A 12,013-nucleotide genomic window follows, 5' to 3' on the forward strand; every position below is an offset into this window, starting at 1 on the left:
GTATCTAATGTGGGGCAGAGGGAACGTCAGCCGCCATGACAGCAACCATCTCTTGACGGCTGTGACGTGTTGTGGCAAGAGCCTCTTCTGAGGTCCACTGGGTAGGGTGTGGCATACTCTAGGAAGGGTGGGCAGTCAAGTGTAGCTCGACGGAAGTGTTCATTGTTGGGGAAGCACTGGAGAGGAAGATGGAGGAAGGAATTAGCTTGACATTTCTTGTTGAGCAGAGCGCTCTCTCTCTCTGCTTCCTGGTGACATGTCCCCAGCTACTTTCCTCAGCCTCATCCTTCTGCCATGATGTGGCCCTGAGGGATGGAGTGAGCCATCTATGGCCTGAGACCTCTGAAACCATGAGCCCCCAATTAAACCCTTCCTTCCTCTAGTTCTTCTTGTCAGGTCCTTTGGTCACAGAAGTAAAGAAGCTGACCAAAACAGGTGTGGTGTGAGGTGACTGTGGGGGAAAACAGGCACATTTTGAAACACGGAAGAGATCGGTTTAGAATGAAGGACAGAAAAGCTCTGACTTCCCCAAACTGATATGCTGAGATTCTGAAATCCACCAAAGTCCATACATATATATCAGCTGAAAAGATTCAGGAAGCCAATGAGACGAAATCTCACATCTCTGTCGTCCGTCCTCCCAAGTACCTTGAACATACACGTGTGGCTTGTGCTCGGTGGGCCCAGCAGCTCACCAAGACACCCTCCTTCAGAACATCCGGGAGTGCAATCCCTCAGCTAATTGGCACTCCTCCCATCTGATACTTCAGCAGAATCTGTTGGCTCTGTCTTCAAAATGCCTTTGGAGCCTCTGGGCTTGTTTCATGTCCTCAGTTTCATCTCTTCCTGGCACAATAAAATGACTTCCATATTTATACTCATTTGATTTTTTCCCCCACCTGCACCCAGTGAAATCTATTTCCCAAAAAGCAGACAGTAATCTTTAAAAAATGTAAATCCTGCCCTGTTGCTCTTCTTCCCAAAACCTTCAGTGATTTTCATTCCTTGCCCTGGCCTTCAAGCATCTGTATGATTTGGCCTCTGCCTAGTTATTATTTCTACCGCCTTTGCCATCCCCCCCCCACCCAGGACTTCCCTCCTCGGCTTCCTTGCTGGTACTGAAATATACAGGAGCAGGGCCTCTGTGCTTGCCTTTGCCTCTTCCTGGAAAGTGGATTTCCTGTCTAGTTCCTTTTTCTTTCACTTTTTCAAGTCTCATCTACTAAGATATCTTCTCTGACTATTCTATTCAAAATTGCTCACCTCCATATTATCTCTCTTCTGTTTCTTCATAGTTCTGATGGTCCATGGACATTGTACTATATTTGCATTCTCTTATTTCCTTAATGAGTGCCTTCCTCATTAGAATCTAAGTCTTTGAGGGTGGGAACTTTAGTTTATATTGGTCATTGTTAAATCACCAGTACCTCACACAGAGCCTGGCACACAGAGACAATCTATATATATATTTTTTTTACCATATTTGATGCACATATTCAATGTTTACCTTTTCCCTTGGATGTCTCTTGCTGATTTTCTAACCTGCACCAGACCAGAAACCTCTCACCTCAGACTCATGTATGATTTCTCCCATGCAGAGAACTCCACATTTATCCAGAATTTGGAGCGTCTGAAAAGAATGATATATTTTTCGGAATGTTATAAAATCTGGATGAATTAGATGTGCGATAATGGCATATACAATTGTGTGAACAACCAGATACTGTTCTATACAGTAGTAGCAGATAAAAAGTGTTCAGGAATAATTGATGGAAAGGACATTCAGATCCGTAAAAATTCTGTCTAATGACTTACCAGGGATTATTTAGTGAGAATTTAGAGAAGAGGGTCAATTATTCTATTGCAGTTTTAGAACCTCTTGGAGAATTTCGAAACATGGTAGTGTGAATATTATCAAAGGCATCGGATCCCAAAAGAAGTCTGCAGGGCTTCCCCACACCAATGATAAACTTTTTGAACCATTATGCAGTTAATTTGAAATACTTTAAGAAATGATTCACTTACAATTCCCCTTGTATGAATATTCTGCTAATATCTAATTGAAGTGTCAAGGAAAAAAAATTTTTTTCCCCTGATCTAAAGCTTAAGCTTTCCTTTTCTTAATCTCACCACATTACTCTTACTTACATCTTGCTCATGTTAAATATGCACTCTCCATTTTCACCCTTGCATGCTTCAGCTGTGTTTCTAGGCTAGTGGTCTGAATTAAATTCTTTCTGGTACTCTTCTTGGGGCTTTCTCCAGTTTAACTGCATTTTTGGAGTTCAAGAGCTCAGTCTTGAGTCCAGAAACCTCTCTGGAGGCAGACATGCATCAAAGCCTGCTTCATTCAGAGGTAGCCGAGGTTGTCTGGACTTCTGGTCCTGCCAGCTATTATGCCTGTCTCTTTTTTGCAGACACTGACTCATTTCATCCCTAGCAGCTCTATGAGGATATTATGATGCTCAGTTTAGATGCAAAAAATAGGATCCTGAGTTCGAATTGCAGACTGGTACTCTACTTCTGGAGAAGTTCTCTTTGGTTGCTATCTCACATAGATAAGTTAAGATTGAATCGACTTTGCCCTCTTGATTCCTAGGTCTCTTTTAGAAATAATGCTTTGGAAGCCTCTTAGTAGATGACATCATAGAAATTATTTTTTTCCCATCAACTTCTTGCTCATCACCACTCCCCTCACATCCTGCTTTCAACGCTCTCTTTTTTCATGTTGTATTTTAGGCTGTTTGTTTGTGTCTGGACACTATACCTCTGCAGGTTTCCTTTGATAATTTAGCAGTCTTTATCAGTGTTTGCAGTGCTCCACACAGTACCATTTGTGAATTTCATTAACAAGCTATTTGCTCCCTCTTTCAGATCATTAATGAAGATGCTAAATGAAACTCAATCCATCAATCCCTATGCCACCCTGCTAGGTACTCAGAGGTTTATGATTATTCCTTGTTCGTGACTCTTGAGCCAGTTCCCAAATCAGCTGAGAGTACTCACAGCCAAGCCAATTTCAATTAATTCTGCAAAGAGAATTTCATGAGCAAAAGCAGCACCAACTTCTCTAAGAGAAAGTTGATCACTTGCATTCACTTAACCTACTAAAATTAAAATTGTGTCCAAGTAGCAATTATGGGACATTTCTCTGGTGATATTCAATCTTTTTTTTTTTTTGAATTTCCATTTACCTCATATCTTCTGTGGTCAGAGTTATTTCTTACATATGTCTTATTTTCAGTTTCACATTTGAAAATCAGTACGAATATATATTTTCTTTTTGCCATTTACAGAATGACTTGTTTTAATCTTATTTGTTTTGTTCTCCATAGCAGCTAATAATCTTCCTGCCCACAGTAGATGCAGAAAAGAAAAGTCTTATGATTGGCATTGTGTAATTAAAAAAAAAAAAGACAGACTTTTGAGCCAGTGGATCTAAGTTTCAAATCTCTGCTCCACCACTTCTTCTTGGTTGTCTGACTTTAGACAAATAATTTCTCCATTTCCAGATAAACTTCAGAATAATATATTTTGTAATAAAATTTAGAAAAATAACAGAAACATTACTGTTTTTCAGAATTTTCATGGATTAGCATAGATGAGATATAATAAATAAACAAAAAGATAGCCATTATTGAATTGACTTTTTCTTCTTCATTTGCAATGATATCTAGTTTTACTTTTATATTCATATAATTGTTTCATGAATTAATTTAAAAGAAGTGAAAAGTATCATAAGAAAAAAACCCAAGAAAGTCCAAAATGAAAAAAAAAATCAACCTCACTAAGAATTAATGAATTTTGAATAAACACCAATGAGATTCTTAGCTCAGTATATTGATGGTCACCTGTAGACCCATCTACTTGGGAAGCTGAGGGAGGAGGATCCCTTGAACTGAGGAGTTTGAGCCAGGCTGGACAACATAGTGAGATCCTATCTCACAGAGAAGGAGGGAGGGAGAGAGGGAGGGAGAGATAAATAGATAGATAGATAATGGGTAAAATTGCAAGAAAGAACCTTAAACAATATGACAAACCAATGAAATTCTATTTCATACTCATCAGACTTAGAAAAATTTTAGGGATCAGGACTTAGCATTATCAAAGTTGGCAAAGATGGGTATGGAAATAAGACCTTAAATACTATTTGGCAGAATATAAAGAACCTTCAGTTTCCTAGGATTTTAAAACTGTTTTCCAGAGTTGAATAGCAACATGGCTTTATAATCTTCCAACAAATGTCCTTAGAGAACCTCAGGTGTGTGCTAAGAGTTTACAGTTCGAGGATATTCATTTTCATTACTAACTGTGATTGGATATTGGAAGGGATAAATGGATATACAATAGCATGTTAACCGATTGAATTCTATTCTTAATTAGGGATTAATAAGACTGTATATAGCTGGGCGCAATGGTGCATGCCTGTAGTCCTAGTGGCTCGGGAGACTGAGGCAGGAGGATTGCAAGTTCAAAGCCAGCTTCAGCAAAGCTGAGGGGCTAAGCAACTCAGTGAGACCCTGTCTCTAAATAAAATACAAAATAGGGCTGGGGATGTGGCTCAGTGGTTGAGTGCCCCTGAGTTCAATCCTCAGTACCCCCACCCCACCAAAGACTGTATATAATAGAAAACCAACTATTATGCCTTAGCTAACCTATGAAATCTTCTTTTCTCCTTTAATATGAAGCCCAGAGATAGGGCTGCTTGTTAATAGTATTTCATAGGCCATCAAGAATCCCGGCTTCTTCACATACCATTCTGCCATATCTAGTATACACTTCTTTTCCTTATGGTTACAAAATAGCTGCACTGCCACCATAAATTACATCCTCACTTTAGGCAGGAAGAAAATAAAGAGAAGAGAAATGAGGAGGAGGCAGTTGAGTCATCCCAGACAGATTTTGCTTATGTCTCATTAGCTAGAACTTAGCAATACAGCTAAATCTAATTGCAAGAGGCCTAGAAAATATTCTTTAATTTTCCAGGGCACGCAACTGCACTGAAATTATATTTGTTTTAGTAAGAAAAAAAGGAAGGCATTGTATTGAGTAGTCCACTGGCAGTGTCTGCCCCCTCTGTTTACAAGTTGAAAAGAATGAATGCTACCCATATTCATCAATGTGGATAAATTTCAAAAGCACCATTTGGGTGAAAATCTAAGTAACCAAGTAATATCCAAAGTATGACACAATTTATATAATTTTTTAAAAAGCTACATACAAAACAATAGATCTTTTATGATTATCTATGTAGGTATTAAGAAGCCAAGTTCTGAGATTAGTAAGAGAAATAGTTGTGAACATATTTTTATGAAGTTATATGTGGGCAGATACCAAGTGTCTAGTTGCAGTGGTTTTCTGTTTTCCAACTCTTTTCTGCTCCAAACTTCTTAAATATAAAAGAATGTCCCCTGAGGTGACAATCTAATTAAATCGATATAATCATTTTCCAAGAATGAAATCTGTCATTTAAAATCCATAATAAATATTTTGAAGAGAAAAATAATAAGGAAATACAAATAGAGATTTGCTTTTGGCACTCTATTAAAATATTTAATTTTGAGTAAGAATGAAATTGTTAGTGGCTTATGTTATCCATATGCCCCCTGAACTCTGAAATTCTTGTAGAGGAAATTACAAAGATGAAAAGTAAATGCCATTTGATACAAGAAGACAATTGGATTTTTTTTTTTAGTAATATGTGTTGTGCCATAAAACTGTGTTATGAAAATACATGGTTGCCCAGAGGTGATAAAAGTCTGTAAAGTTCCTTTCCACTTCCTAAATCAAGTTTAAAGCTGAAAGTATTTACTGGTAGCAATAATGCAATGGTCAGGGCCAGTGTAACTGAATAAAACATTTATTTATGTTGAGAATTACCCTTATAATTTCTACCATTTTTAATATATTTATTCAATAAACTTTTATTCAATACGGTTTCTACATGAGGGGTTTTGACAGGTACCGGGAGTTCTCATACAGTTATTTCTTTAGCACTTAAGGAACTAATGGAGAAACAGACATGTAAAGTACAATAAAAGTAAAAAATAGAGTCAGAAGAGGGCCTATGGCTGCCTTCGCAATGGGATGATGGCAAGACTTAATTCAGTTAATGACTCAATCAATCAGCAGGAAATGGGAGGCACTTCTGAAGCAAGACAATTTAAGATTGAATGAATAGGGGACCATATGCAAAGGGTGGCCAGGGAACGAAGAAAGGACAGAGCATAGTGCACTCCAGGGCTGGGGGTGGTACCTGCCCTAGGCTCAGAGTGAGGGGGGTGGGCGCAGAAATGGTCCACTTCCTCCCTCCTCAGACCTGAGTGCAGCCAGAAGTCGGAGGACCTGGCCACTCCTGGGGTCAGTCCGGCAGGTGACTCTCTTGGGAAAGAGAATAGGGTGGAAAAAAGTCGGGTATGGGTCTGGGGCTCACACCAATACTCAGAAGCCTGGTTCTATCTGGCCCTGGAAGAATAAGAAGGAGCTCACTTAGAGGACTTTGCAGAGTTGGGGAGGGTGGAGGTAAGGCAGGTGAGGATATGCCATTTTCCTGGGTCAGGAAACTGCACAGAGGAACAGAAGAAGGAGAAACTTTTCTTTCAGGCTTTAATGTGACTGAAATTTAGAGAACATTAGTGTACTGGGATGTGCTACAGAATGAATCCCACCATTATGTACCATTTTCATGCACCAATAAAATATGAAAAAAAAATATAAAAAGACTGTAGGGAAGACAAGCTGGTTTTTTTTTCTTGTTTTGGGTGAAAACTCTAGATGTTAAAATGATCAAATTTCCTGAGTAAAAAAATTCACTTTCTCTTTATAACCACGCACTAATGAACGTTGCATTATATATTGCAAAACTTTTGCCTCTGTATTTATTCTCCCTCTTTCTGTCTTTCTCATATCAGAGGAAACTCAACCCTTTGTGTGGGGGTTGAACATTGTTGTGTGTGCTTCTGGGTTGCACGTACACCTGTCTGCATGTGTGTGTGTGTGCGCGCTGTGGACCTCTTTAGCAGCCAAAGACTATAGATGCTTTTTCAACATAATCTTTCAAATATTTGAAATGTAATATATAGGATCATAGAGGAGACAATTATGTTAACATAAAGTTCTGAGAAATCTAAAAATTGTGATGAAGTAAAATATGAGCTTTATTAATGCATTAAGTAGCATGTTTTTCTGATGGGTCTATTAACTATCATAATTTTAGCATCATCATGTAAGCAATAAACATAGAAAATATGCTGAGAAAATAATTGTAATGTTAAATGGCAATATTTGTAACTTCTACCAGTGACAAAGTGATAATTGAAGACCGTGTTAAAATCCACTTAGAGGTCAATAAAACTTGAGATATAATTTTTTTTCTATTCGAGTTTGGAAACTCTGAAGGTCTGTGGGCCCCTTCATTAAAAACCCTGGTTTTAAAGTACACTTACTAAACAAGACAAATGAATTCTACAATGATTAAGTTTACCAAAACAGGATGGATGCCAAACAGAGAGAGCAATTTTTAAAACGTTAAAAAATTCTGTAGAAAATGCTGTAATCTCTAAATGGCTAGTCACGAAATGCCAGAACGCAATAGCTGAAGATTTCATCTACTATTTCATGGAGACAGCCCATAACACACAGTGATACTCATGGAATAATATACTCAGTTTAATGTAATAAAAAACCCATGACTGCTAAATTGCTACAGTGAAAAATGTAACCTCTTTTTATGACAGAGCTTTAGCCAATTACAGTCACTGTTAATTCTTACAATTGGATGCAAGTCATGCCTTATTTCAGGGAATAGGCTACAAAGATATTATCTTCCATTAAACATTGTTACAGATGTACTACTAAAAGCTTTTTGTTGAAGTAAAATGTAAATAAAGACAAGTTCACATGTCATCAAATTAGGGTTCTCCCAGAAGCAGAATAGCTTCATCTGATGATGGAGTCTAGCAAGTGTAAAATCTGCAGAGTGGGCTGGCGGTCTGGAGATCCAGGGAAGAGCCAATGTTGCAGGGTCAAGTCTCCAAGCTGTCTGCTGGAGAATTCCTTCTTGCTTGAGGAAGGTCACTTTTTGGGTTGTGTGGGCCTTCAGTGGATTGCATGAAACCCACCCATATTTTAGACTCTGATCAGCTTTACTCAGTCTACTGTCTCAAATGTTTATCTCATCTCAGACACCCTCTAGACACCCAGAAAGCTCTTTGACCAAATATTTCAGCACTGTGGCCCAGCCAAGTTGACATCAAATTAACCACCACCACCATCATATATGTCCAGCTTACCCAATGTTCATGAACTGAATGTACCTGTGTAACCAGCTTCCTAATTAAATAACAATGTGAACAGAAATTCAACAACCCCTCCCCACCCCCATGCTCTCTCCCAGGGAGTGTGTCCATACCAGTGCTAATGATATTGACAGGATGCTCTGAGTTTTCCTTTTTGTATTTCCTGTAAATGGAATCACATGACAGGTACCCCCTAATTGCTTTTTTTTTTCTTCTCAGCATCATGCTTGTATGCTCCAGCCATACTGCTGTGCATCATTATACACTATTTATTTTCAGAACTGCTGAGATTGCATTGATTGGATATACCATACTTTGTTTGTCCTACCATTCACAGGCATTTGGCTAATATGAACAGCAATGAGCAATTCCAATGCATCTCTTTTGGTGAATGTATGTGAACATTGCTATTGGGTCTATGCCCTCATGTGGAATTGCTTAGTCATCGAAAGTTGGCATATTCAGCTTATTTATTTATTCTTTTTAGATAGACCTGGCAGCAGAATGTATTTGGACATATTTTACATACATGGAATATCACTGATTCTAATTAGGATTCCATTCTTGTGGTTGTTCATGATGGGGAGTTTCACTGGACGTGTATTCGTATATGAACACAGGAAAGTTCCGTCCGATTCATTCCACTGTCTTTCCTATTCCCATTCCCCCTCCTTTCCCTTTATTCCCCTTTGATGTATCCAATGAACTGGCATATTCAGCTTTGAAAAAAGACTGACAAGTATTTTCAAAAGTGATGGTATGAATTTATACTTCTGTCAGAAATATGAGTTCTCTGATTGTTCTAAATCCTAACTAATGCTTGGTATTTTGGATCATTTTTTATTTTGGCCCTTCTAGTGTATGTATTATGTACTAGGTTGTTTTAATTTGACTTCCCGGAATAGTCAATGAAGTTGATGATCTTTCCATGTTCATTGCATACTTGGATTTGCAAGTTCAAAAAGATACTGCACACTTTGAATGACTGGCTCAAGAATTTTGTCTATTTTTCTATTAGGTTTTCTCATTCTTTATAAGAGTTCTTGGTTGGACTTTATATTGAAAATATACTGACTGTTATGGTTGAGATGTAAGGTGTCCCCCAAAAGCTCAGGTATGAGACAATAGGAGTTTACAGGTGAGATGACTGGGTTTTGAGAGTTTTAACTAATCAGTGTATTAGTCATTTGATAAGATCCAAATGAGTGGTGGGGCGTGGCTGAAGGAGGTGGGGACCTGGAGTCATGCTTTTGGGGTTTATATTTTGTTCATGGTGAGGAAAATTCTCTCTCTCCTTCTCTGCTTCCTGGTGCCTGTCCTGTTCTGTTTTCCTCTATCCTGCCTCACTTTGACCTTGAGGAATAGAGTTGGCCATGTTTGGACTGTGACCTCTGAAACCGTGAGCCCCTAAATTAACTTTTCCTCCCCTTGTCAGGTCTTTTGATCATAGCAGTGAAAAAGCTGTCTAAAACACTCCCTCGTTCTGTGATTACATTTTTGCTCTTCTAATGGTACCTTTTGGTAGACACATATTCTTAATTTCATTATAGTATAATTTGTTATTAAAAAATTTGTGTGCTTTTTTGTATCGTGTTTAAAACTGTTATGTCAAAACCATTATGTTTCCTCTAAAATTCTTATTATTTTAACTTTTTGCATTTAGATCTGTGATCCATTTGGATTTTATTTGGTGTTTGTTGTGAAGCAAATGACAAGATATCTTTTTCCCCCCGTTTGGATATCTATCTGACCTCAGGCCAAAAGAAAAAGTAGTTCCTCATTGTATCCTATATGACCACATAATTCTATTTTTGGATTCTCTATTCTGCTCTTTTGGTTTGTTTGTGTATCCTTTTGCTAATACCACTCTGTCTTAATTATTATGGCTTTACACTTGAACCTCACAGGTGGCAGAATACATCATCTTGCTCTTTTTCTTCAAGATTTCTTAGCTATACCACTCTTTTCAAATCAGATACAATTAAAAATTCTATTTCAGGGGACAGTGCAATCTAGACCAGACATAACTATTTGAGAAAAGAAATATATCAGCTGACAGAGAATTCTTTACCTCATATGAAAGAATCACTCCTGTTGAAAATTTTATCCTGTATTAATATTAAGTGTGATATTGCAAGAAGCTCACAGGATTTTGAATTCAAATTTGGAGGAATTGTTATTCTAAACAGGTTTCTCTGATTCAGGCCAGCAAATTTTACTTAGCACCTAATATTTGCCAAGGGTTAGTATGTGTATTCCTATTGTGGTAGATTATTAATGCCATTAACTTCATGAACATCAGTCTCCTCTTTTGTAGAATTATTATAGAGATATATTAGAATATTTTGCTAAATCGTATCCTTTTCTGAAAAATTGATAAAAACCTCATTGATTTTAGGTAATATAAACCAATTCTGACCAAAATGGAATTTATTCGAGACATTGGATAACTTTATAAAATCGAAGAAAGGTTGAACAAAAAGGCATTAAGAAGGATGAGGATGGAGATAACTCAGGAGAAGGGACTCATGGAGAATTGGAGTTCCCTAAAAACAGAGTCTGAAGCAAGATCTAAATGATAATTTTTGGGGGGTGGGTACCGGGGATTGAATTCAGGGACACTCAACCACTGAGCCACATCCCCAGCCCTATTTTGTATCTTATTTAAAGACAGGGTCTCACTGAGTTGCTTAGTGCCTCGTTCTTGCTGAGGCTGGCTTTGAACTTGCGATCCTCCTGGCTCAGCCTCCTGAGCCACTGGGATTACGGTGTGTACCACCATGCCTAGCTTTAAATGATAATATTTTACTGGAAGTTCAAAAGTCAGGGCAGAGAGTGAGAGAAAAAGAAAGTGAGACAAGAAAGCTTGGGGAATTAATGTTGGGTGCAGCATTACCATATGGCGCTGTCTCTTGATGGGTTGTGAGCCTCCCAGTTGGTTGTGCAGTAGGTACATCACAAAGCCATGCGGAATGGACAGGTGGACACACTACACATTGGCTTCCATCCAAACCAGTCAGAAACTGGGGGAAGATTTCTTGATGACTCTATTCTGTCTCCCATTTCCCACTGATTGACATTTATCCCACAGGGAGATAGTTTCTCTGCCTTTCTAGTTTGGACCAGCCAGTCCCTACAACGGTCACATTCCGTATCTTGGGACATGTGCCTGTTCAGAAAGGTCAGAAGGAGCCAGAGCATGAGACAGTGGGGCTGTGTGGCCGAGCATGGATTTAAGTCTCCCTAGGCAACCGAGGCAGAACCAAGCAACTAGAGAAGACAGGTGAGGGGAAAAGATTCTAATGAAGAATATGGGATGTGTGCCAAACACACGAATTTAGGCTGCAGGGCAAATAAAAATCAAACCAAGCTAAACAAGCAAACAAGTATATTCTCTGGGCGGAAACTCATCGAACCACTGCTCTTGTGTGGCTAAAATGAAAAAGACTGACAAGCTTAGGGATGGCAAGGACGCGGAGCAGCTGAGACTCTCTCATGTCACTGCTGGGAGTACAAAATGGTACAGTCACTTTGGAAAAGAATATGGCCATTTCTTATCCAGTTAAATACATAACGATTGTAAGACCCAGCAATTCTACTCCTGGGTATTTACCCAAGAAAGTGAAAACATCTGCTCACAAGAGATTGTGTGCAAATCTTCATTAACAGTTTTACACGTTATTGCCCACAGCTGGAAACAACTCAAATATCCATCA

Source organism: Urocitellus parryii, chromosome 15, assembly GCF_045843805.1.
Source record: "Urocitellus parryii isolate mUroPar1 chromosome 15, mUroPar1.hap1, whole genome shotgun sequence".
In the NCBI taxonomy this organism is placed as follows: domain Eukaryota; kingdom Metazoa; phylum Chordata; class Mammalia; order Rodentia; family Sciuridae; genus Urocitellus; species Urocitellus parryii.